Raw genomic sequence first — 10428 nt, 5'->3', positions numbered from 1 at the left:
ACCCCCCCCCCCCCCCCAATCAGATAGCACAGCACCTTTCCTCTCACACACAAGATACTAAGACCAATTCCTGTGCCAGTGTTTTGCGTCTATCTGTTAAGACAAGAGCACCATCCAATCCTCTTCTCTAGATAAGTACGCTCAGGAGCAGGATAGTCTTTTATTAGGTGATTTAATGATTTTGGGATGATATAAATCCTCCCTCAAGCTTTTGATTTGATAACACGTTCTTTGAAACCTGTGTATATACAAATGCATTATAATGCACATTGTAACCCATTATATCTTTTCAGTTGTAGGCACAGTTATAATGTCACATTCAGTTCAAAGTTGTATGTGGGATATTCATACTTAACATTCATCACTTCTAATAAAGTAGAGTTGAATTGTTAGACAAAGAACTATAATGCTGTTTTTTTTTTGAAGGTGTATGATTGTATTATTGTGTGTGATTGTATTATTGTGCATGATTGTACACTTGGTAGTATTAGGTATGACATTTTTTTTAATTTTCATTGAGCGTTTCAAAAGTTGATTAGTCTCACTTCAGTTGTCGGTTTTAATGCTAACTATTCATGATTTCACCGCCTTTTACTCATGCTGTTTTAATGCATTATACAAATTATGAATAGGTAACTATGGTTACCTTTGTTTACTGGAACTTAGTAAATATAAGGTATTTTGTATTAATTTTGTACACATGCTTCTTAGAAAGCAAGTGATGCTTTGTAAACAAAGAAATTTCTTACCCTGTCCCCCCCATTGTCTACCTTCTTTCACCATCTTGATCTCACAGGCTCTTTTTTTTTGTCGGAAGATGAAAGTCTCCCCATGACTCTTTTCTGAAGCCCTCAATGAGCCCAAATGAATGGGGAGAGACGGCGGCCCCTCCTCAGCCTGCCTCTCGCTGCAGGCTGCACAGAGCAGGATCCGGGAACAAGGCATGGGATCTGGGTGCAGCCCCCCGTGGGCAACGGGACGACATCAGAGTTAGTGTATTATGGGGGTGTCGTGGGGCGTGTGTCAGTGGGGGTTGGAGCTGGGCCTTGTGAAGTGTTTTTTTTTATTAAACCGTAATCCAGACGGCTGTTCTGGATAGATACCCACTCCCCAAACACACCGCTTCACTGCGACTCTCTGCCTTTGTGGCTTCCGCCTGTGGGCAATAGATTCCTCTAATTATACACATCAAGACATGCACACATCAACACGCTGGTGTCATTTTCCGTTATTCCATGCCGCACAGTGTGGTGTCCTTATTGTGCGATTCACCAGGGCACCATTCGCATGCGTGTCTGGGTGAGATATGAATTGCACGTGTGCCAAAATATTAATCACGTTTTTATGTGTCATAATAATTAATGAGTTTGGTTGAAGGTACAGCTGTACCCCATATCTGGAGATTTATCTGCATTAACATAAACACACGCTCATCAACTCTTCACACTTAAACACAGTAGTAGGATCTGAGGAGCTCCTTATACCTGCAGCTGGCTTTTGATCGAGTCGTGTCTCACTGGGGGAACTCTCAAGGCGAGACACGTGCGTCCCTCCCTTAATTACCCCTTCAGCCGCCTGCCAACTTTCAATTCCCCCTTTTTAAACGAAGGCGACTTCTCGCACAGAGGGGTGCGACGCTCCTCTTTTTGGAGGGCAGATATCAAAAGTGCCACAGTCTCAGCGTCTGGATCTCCTAGAGCTTTCAGAAGTATATTGAAATGAAGCTAATGACTGGTTTAATACTCACCCTGTGGGATCATTCCGCGTATTAGCCAAACCTGACACCACTGGCGCACAGATTCTCCCAGGACGGTCAATAAAAGATCACAAAGGGCCTTATGTCACTCATCTGACCAGAGAGGAGAAAGAAACCGAAATGCAGAGATTATTTATTTAGAGCTACTTCAAAACGTGCGTATTTTGGCATAACATTCAATAAATCTCTACCAGAAGCATTGTGCCCATTAAAAACTGCCCTCTCAGATTTTTGAGCCAAGTAAAACATTTTCACTTGAGCCAAGACTTAAACTCTGTGACAGAAATCGAGAAAAATTAGACATTCACATGTCTAAATTTGGTCAGTCTGTACTTTTTTACAGATCATTTGCTTTAAAATGAATTTTTATCATGTGCCCAGCAACATGCAGCTCAATACAATATATTTTTCACATGGAACACAAAAGAAGTTAGTGTCAAAATGTCAAAGCTGCTCTTTTACATGCACAACAATGAAAATGCATATAGATAACTGGCTGTCAAGTTCAGCTGCAGTTTTGCTTGGTTCATTAAAAAGTGTGGAAAGGAAGGAAGGATGAGGGCAGATCTTTTAAAGCTGAAGGCGGTGGTTTGCTCTTTGATGTGTTAAGTGTGCGAGTTGTCTCAGTGCAGTAGTGTTGCTCTTTTAACAGCAGAAGTGGGGCTGGGGTCCTGATCTCACTCCATCACCTCAAGTGCTGCGTCAAGTGCCGTGCAGCTGCGGATATGAATATCAAGAACCGGATTCAAATCAGGCAAACTTACTACATCACTTGACGCTCTCATGCCTGTGTGCATGTGTATATTCCAAGAAGGGTGTATCACAGTTCATTCATTCAGGAATCGGATAGTTGTTTGTTTCTGTGTGTCAAAATGTACTGTAGTCTTTTAATATGGGTGCTGAATTACTTTATTGTACAACCTTATTGGTACAATAAAGCCCTCCCTACACCTACCCTAACCCTACCCGATACTTTATTTTCAACTTTTTGATTATTTCCTTAATTTTTGTTGAAAATAAATGCCTTTACGATGTGATACGAGATTTGAAAAGGGAGAAAAAAAAAAGTTTGGCAAAAGGCGGGATCGAACCCGGGATCAGTTTAAATGTTAAATACATTTAAACTGAGCTACTTTAATACCATCTCCGAACTTTCTACCACGACTCTGCTGTTCTTCGGCTGGTTCTTCCCTGTATACGTTGATTGACAGATGTCTCGTCCAGTCAGCGGTGAGTAATCCCAAAAGCAATGGCGCTGTCTCAAACTATACCTACCTCTTCCGGTTTGTCTGATTTGTCATTGTGTTTTCTGACTTGTTATTTTGTTTTCGAATTTGTCATTGTGTTTTCTGACTTGTTATAATGTTTTCTGAATTGTTGTTGTGCTTTCTGAATTGTTATTTTGTTTTTTAGACTTGCATTTGCGTTTGTAATTTGTTATTTTGTTTTCAGAATTGTGATTTGCTCTGCACTTCTCGGCCACCGTATGATTCAGCATCTAAATCAAATGACATCGTGAAAACTCATGTGAAGATGTGAAAACACTGGCCATGATGTGTGATATTTATTTATGGAAATGTTACTGTATGTTGTAACAGTTATTTTATTGTTCAGGTCTGAAGTCAGTTGAAATACAAATGGTTGTGCCAGGATTTGTAAACTTCTTGTAGAACCATGTGTGATTTTTGGTGGAAATATGCAGCCAGTTTCTCCTTGTTTCCATTTCTTTGTCTCTCTCATATTGTTTTTCTATTTCACAATAATGAGCAATATCAGGTGGGCTGGCTGAAATGATTACGAGAAATATACTGCTGGGAGATGGACAGTGGCCTTTCTCTGCATTGTTTTTCCCCTCCTCTGTTGCTGGGTGTGAAACAAGATGGAAAGTGACTGAAAGAGAGAAAGAAATGGAACAAGTCGGAGCTGAATCAGCCCTACTTGTTTGTCTTGAGAGGTGACACTTCAAAAAGGGTAGCTTTTCTCGCATTGTTTTTCTTGGTTCTAGCTTGGACACTGAGGCGCAAGGCTCTCAGCCAAGAGTTTTTAAAGCAACACCCTCAAGGTGTCACTTTTTAGAGAGTAATTTTGGGAATAGCTGTTCTCCATGATGGAGAGCTTACAGTAGGCGTCTGTCTATAGAAGTGGCATGTGTCTAGAGAAGTGTCAGGCGTCTGTTTGAAAAGGTTGTTGCTGTCGATCCAGACAAAAGCTGTTTTTTTTTTAGAAACAGACATACTCTGTTGTAATTGTTCTTTTGTTTGTATATATTTGTGTGTGATAGACACTTAATATTATTATTATTTTTTTTCCATAAGGTGACACTCTCAAACTCCCCCTCCCCACCCAAATCAGCACATGCAAATAAGTAACCTAGCCAATCTAAATCTCAACTGTCCAGCTCTTTCAGTCCACAGTACTAAACATTACACAATGAAATACTTAATGCTATGAACAGCTCAATGACTTTGCAAAGAAAACTCTGTATTTTTCACAGTTGCCTTTCACGCAGAGGTTTTGTAGTTGGTAAGTGTATTTGAGAGAAAATCACAGCTGTGTGCTCAACAGACGACTGCTTGGTGCTGTTGGCACACAAATCAGTCAGACAAAGTTATTTGAGGAAATCAGTGTTGAAACATCTCTATTGTGCAACTGTACAATGAACTTTATGCTAGTGCTCTTTCTCAAAATGACTGTTTTTTCCTCACTATTAACTCTTTAGTCTCTAGTCTTTTTTTTCATAATTTTTCACTGTATACAGTTTTTGAAGTGGCTTTACGGTTCATGTTACATGATGGGTTCCTTGGATCAAGGCTTTGGTGTCTGGGTTCCTTAAAGCAGCTGTAAAAAGATTGTCTCAGGATTTATTTCCTAAGAAGGAGAGAAAGAAAAAGTTTATATGCAGCCAAATGGGTGTGTTTTCTTTGTGTGCACGTCAACTCCTTTGTTTCTTTCAACACTAATGGGAATGAATTTTAAATAGGTGCCGGTTGACGTATGGCCATGTGTTTACGGGTTCTCACATATGCTAGTTGTCTGTGTGTTTAATGACAGCCTCTAGTGTTGCTGACAGTCTGTTTGGGCCATGTGTCTGCTTGTGCTGTCATATATTTATGGCATTACATTACCCAAGAATGACACCAGGCCACTTACTCTCAGTCCCATGTGTGCATTAGCACACCTCTTCAGCAGACACACACACACACACACGTCCATACATCAGACACTCACACGCATATGCATCTGCCGCTAAAGTGCAGGTTGGTGACCGTACGACCGAGTTGGTTCAATATCGCAGCAGCTGCGTGAGATCTCACCCCGAGAGCAGAGTGCAGGACACAAGCATCACTTTAATGGCTTTAAACTCATGTTGGCCGCTAAATGAGAGTATATCCACATGTACACTTCCTGCACACACGTACACCCTTCGTATCATCCAAAATGAATAAATATGCTCTGTTGGAAAGTTTCCAGCCTGTGCTTATTAATGAAGAGAGTTAAACAAACTGTACCCATCCTGCTGATAGAACGATGAGAAAGAGACAGGAATAGAGACAGCCGTTCTTTCAAGCTCAAATCATTTATGTAAAAGCGCTTCATCATGCTTGATTCTGCCCTGTGTGCTCCCACTTCACTCGCCCTCGCTCTGTTTCTTAATTTGTCTGCCTTTCTGTCTTATTTCCATCTCAGCTCCTATGTTTGTCTGCCACCTTGCATCAGAATACTTGCTGTGTGAATATGTGGGTTTTTGTGTGTGTGAGTGGGAATTGTTGGGTCTCTTCAAGCTTGTCAAGTCTTGATACACCAATCGCATAACATATAGACTGATTAGTGACGTTTACTAAGGCAAGCATCACTATTACTAGTACTGATCGTCATCTTGGCAACATTTTTTACACATTTTCTTGCTGGTGATTCAGTTTTCACATGCTGGAGCTACATTAGGATGAGTAAATGATGACATTAATTTTTGGGGTTGGATTGGTTCACTTCCAGAATAAAAATGTTGTCATTATTTACTCACCCTCCACTTGTTCCAAACCTGTATGAGTTTCTTTCTTGAACACAAAAGAAGATATTCAGAAAAATGTTGGTATCCGAACAGTTGATGAGCACCATTGACTTCCATAGAAGGAAAAAAAATACTATGGAAGTCAATGGTGCTCATCAACTGTTCGGATACCAACATTTTAAGCAGAATCCTTTAAGCAGAAAACAAAAGATGTTTTGAACAATGTCTGTATTTAGAAAAATTTTAAATGTCTTTATTATTTTATTTTATTTTATGAAATAATGAAATTAAATTAACCCAGAATAATTTTTTTAGTGCCATAGCAACATGCACACCTGAACTCAGACATCAGAGCTCAAAGTCTTGCCATTTGTTTGTGTTTTTTGTGTTCATGTTTCCTTTTCCTCATACTGGACTCGTGCCAGTCTAATCACATTGTACACACTCTTTTATTTTCGCTGTTGATGCCTTAAAGGGTTAGTTCACCCAAAAATGAAAATTAGCCTGTTTTACTTACCCTCAAAGCATCCTAGGTGTATGTGACTTTCTTCTTTTAGACGAATCCAATCAGAGTTATATTAAAAATTGTCCTGGCCCCTCTCAAGCCTTTCAATGGGGGTAAGCGGGTGTTGGTTGTCAACATTTCAGAAGACGTGAAATAAAGTGCGTGCATCCGTAATAAAACGTCCCTCACACGGCTCCGGGGGGTGAATAAAGGCCTCCTGTAGCGAATCCATGCATTTTTGTAAGATAAATATCCATATTTCAAATGTAATAAACACTTTTCGCTCACTTTCGCTGACTGTGGTACACGGAAGACTTTCCGGCAGATGACATAAGACGTGTGTTGTGTGTGTGCCTCTGAGAAATGCAGGTGCAAAGGAAACAAAGTTTCCTTACTTTAGCAAAGGAAAACCAGTCTCCTCTTGGCTTATATCGAAATCCTCCGACATTTTTCTTTACAAATCCTCGTTTTGTACTTCTAATTCGTGAACGGCGTTTTGTTTTGTCTCCCCGTTCGTCACTTATCACGCAAAGCTGACGTCTTACATCATCTGCCGGAATGGCTTCCGCGTATGACAGTCAGCGAAAGTGAGAAAAAATTGTTTATTACGTTTGAAATATGGATATTTATCTTACACAAATGCATGGATTCGCTACAGGAGGCCTTTATTCACCCCCCGGAGCCACGTGAGGGACGTTTTATTATGGATGCACGCACTTTATTTCACGTCTTCTGAACTGTTGACAACCAAAACCCGCTTACCTTGATTGTAAGGCTTGGAGGGGCCAGGACAATTTTTAATATAACTCCGATTGGATTCGTCTGAAAGAAGAAAGTCACATACAACTAGGATGCTTTGAGGGCGAGTAAAACACAAGCTAATTTTCATTTTGGGTGAACTCACTTTAAGTAAAGTACGTACAATCTTACATAGTATTTTTTTCTTGTTTTCGGTACAAATATATCTAAAAATTAATAAAGAGACATTTACTTTTGATAATTTCACCTAGGATGCTTTGAGGGTGAGTAAAACACAGGCTAATTTTCATTTTTGGGTGAACTAACCCTTTAAGCACACACACACACACACACACACACACACACACACACACACACACACATATATATATATATACTGTATCAGCCGTCCCCTGAAGAGGAGACTCACATGGTGTGACCTGTACGTGTGTGTTTTGTGCGACTTCTAGAGTTTGGCACTAGACTTCTCCAGATGCCACACGCTGGAAGCATATGCTACGTCTTTGTCTGCATAGTACCGTGGTTTGCTGTGTTTCATTGCAGGCTTCCACAGCTTTCTTTGTGTCTTTGTTTCTGGCAATGTTTATGATTCTTTTGTTTATTTATGCACCTGTCTCTTCTTCAGTCTCACCTGCCAATCTCTCTCTACCTCCTTTTCTCTTTCTCTTTGGTCTTTCTGTCCCATCGTTTGACTAGATGAGGCTTTTCCATGTTTAGTTGTGCTTCCTAAGGCAAGCATCACTACTATAATTGCTCATACTTGATTATTGGCCAGTAAAAAACCTCCAGAAAAACCATAGCAACCATGCAGAAACTTGATAACATCCACCTAGCAATGCCCTAGCAAGTTTTGTTTTGTTTTGTTTTGTAATCACAATTTATTATATTTAATTTCTGGGAGATTTGCGTTAATAAGTCTGTGTGGGTTTGAACCATATAAAATCAGGAGAGCCCTTTCGCTCTACGGAGATGGTGAGTTTCCTTCTGCGGTCACCCTGGTGACGTGTGGAGTGAATGCCCATGAGTGTGAATGTGTTTTTGTGTATGTGCACATGTATTCGTGTTATTCCGTACCATGTCTAGGCTTGCTCTTTCACCAGGGAACTTTGGATGGAAGCACAATAGATGTATCCAGATCTTTCCACTAAAAGTTACGTTTACCAACCCCTGAACTAAGTTATGATGGTGTGTGTGGAATTGACTCCAGGTTACAGGGTCTCAGCAGGGACTGCGTTTTGTGGAATATGAGGGATCAGGGAGTTCTCCGGAGGGGGTTTTCCCTCTCCCACAGTCTCTCTGGAGTACATGGCATTTGCCTCGACTAGTATTGTCATCAACCTGCAGCAGGAAAACACACACATACACACACACACTCGTTCTGATCAATGGGCCGGTGTCTGTTTTGAGATTTATCCTGCATCTGACAATGCAGTGGGTTTTAAAAGACTGTAACTCAGGCAGGGTGGACAAACACCGCCAGACATTCATCTCCTCTTTGTTCAACTCTACTCGCTCACTGTCCAAAACGGACCATTTATGGAGAGAGAGATACTCAGAACGAGAGAGAGAAGCGAGAATACAAAGCAAGAATCCTTAGAGAAAGAAAAATGATTAAACATAAAGATATGCAGAAAAGGAATAGTGAAGGAGAAGAGAGAAGTGGAGAAAGAGAGCAGGCTCTGTGATGTATTGTAATGCTGTCTCATGTCTCTACACCACAAAGGCTCTGTGATCTGCGGCTCCACTGCAGTCATGCACCATGATTCTCACTTAGATGCAATCTTAATATTGTTTGACCTTTGGAGATGTCACACAGTGACACATTCTTGAAGAATCATTGTACTTTAATCTCATTGTTTGCATTAGGACTTCTGACTCAAAAATATCAAATCCAGTATGTAACCAGAAAGATTATGAATGGTTTCAAACAGTGACAGCAGTGCATACTTAGTAAAACTATTGTAAACTGCATTTTGTTGTAATTGTTTTGTATTCATTTAGTTACATATCTCACCTCATATTAATTGCCAGTCTACATGGAAAATGTGTAATTTTAAAAGCAATTTTAACTGCATAGGTCACAGTAAATATAGATCATGGTTGTTATTAACAGGGAGTGTGTGGATTGATAAATTGCATACCTTTGTTTAAATGAAAGTCACTTCATCTTCCATATGTAATATATATCATTAATTTTCTATATATAAACTATTATCTAATCTTAAATGAAATTGTCAGTGGGTTGTTTTTCAAACCTGTTTTACACAGGTACAACTGTGTCCCTCTAATTGGACTGGATTGTTCTATCCTGTGTGAGTTTTCTATAGACATCTCTCTCTCCCCAAGAGTACTGCGTGTACCTGTAGTCAGTAAATTCAGCCTCTCAGGGGACCTCTGTGTTTACCAGAGCTCATGCAACTGGATTTAAGTGGAGTGATTTTGACTTTGTTGTCATGTAGATGTCTAACACTACCTGAAGTAACTGATCTGCTTTTGTGGTTGAATTTAAAACCCTTTCACTTTTATCCCTACATTTTTTCATATGGTAGGCATTGAGGTTTCTGCAAGTTTCGGAGATCAATGAGTAGTTTTAGGAAAAACGCTTCTTGGCATTTATTGAGCCTTGGAAAAATCATGTTGTCTTAATAGTTCACGCTCTAATGCACAAGTGGGTTTTGCTTTATTTGGGTAGAAATGTCTATAAACTATTTCATCGAAGAGGCCTTCATGCAGCACTTTGCACGTTGGAATGGCGTAATGTAATAAATCAATTCGCCCGTGGGTCTTGACACGTCTGGCAGCCCTGTGAAAGCCTGGCGTAAACACACTGATATAATCTGCTTCTGATCGGCATGGAAACTTGATACCTTATTAAATGTTTCGCTAGCACTGATGCTCATGCCTACAGCTAATTGGGAATGCTGTGTGTTTGTGTGTATGCGTCTCCTCTCTTTAACCCCTTGATGTCCTTGAGTGAATGCCAACATGCCAACATTGCCTTGCCAAATGGTAAACACAGGTGTTAATTCAACATTAGACAGATGTTAGATGTTAGTCTTGGGTGAGAATGGCAATTAACCCCATGACAATGCATGTGCTTTTCTATCATTTGATTGGATGGTAGAATGAAGACGTAAAGTTCAATCTGGTAATGCATTTATTACCTTGTCAATGCATAATGCACCATTTCTGTATTCAGTTCTTTAGTCATTTGAGTAAATATTGTGTTAAAGGTCCATATTTCAGTGATTTGGTGTATATATCTTTTGCTTTCATTACAATAAGCATTATATTATTCATTGGCCACCATGCTCTCAAGATATCAGCATCAGCTAATGAAAATCCCATATCAGTTACCCACTAGTTGCTTATCTCCATCTCATCCATCTCTTTTCATGC

Source organism: Sinocyclocheilus anshuiensis, unplaced genomic scaffold (assembly GCF_001515605.1).
Source record: "Sinocyclocheilus anshuiensis isolate Anshui unplaced genomic scaffold, SAMN03320099.WGS_v1.1 scaffold641, whole genome shotgun sequence".
NCBI lineage: Eukaryota > Metazoa > Chordata > Actinopteri > Cypriniformes > Cyprinidae > Sinocyclocheilus > Sinocyclocheilus anshuiensis.
The sequence above is the reverse complement of the archived record's forward strand: the minus strand, read 5'-3'. Positions refer to the sequence as shown.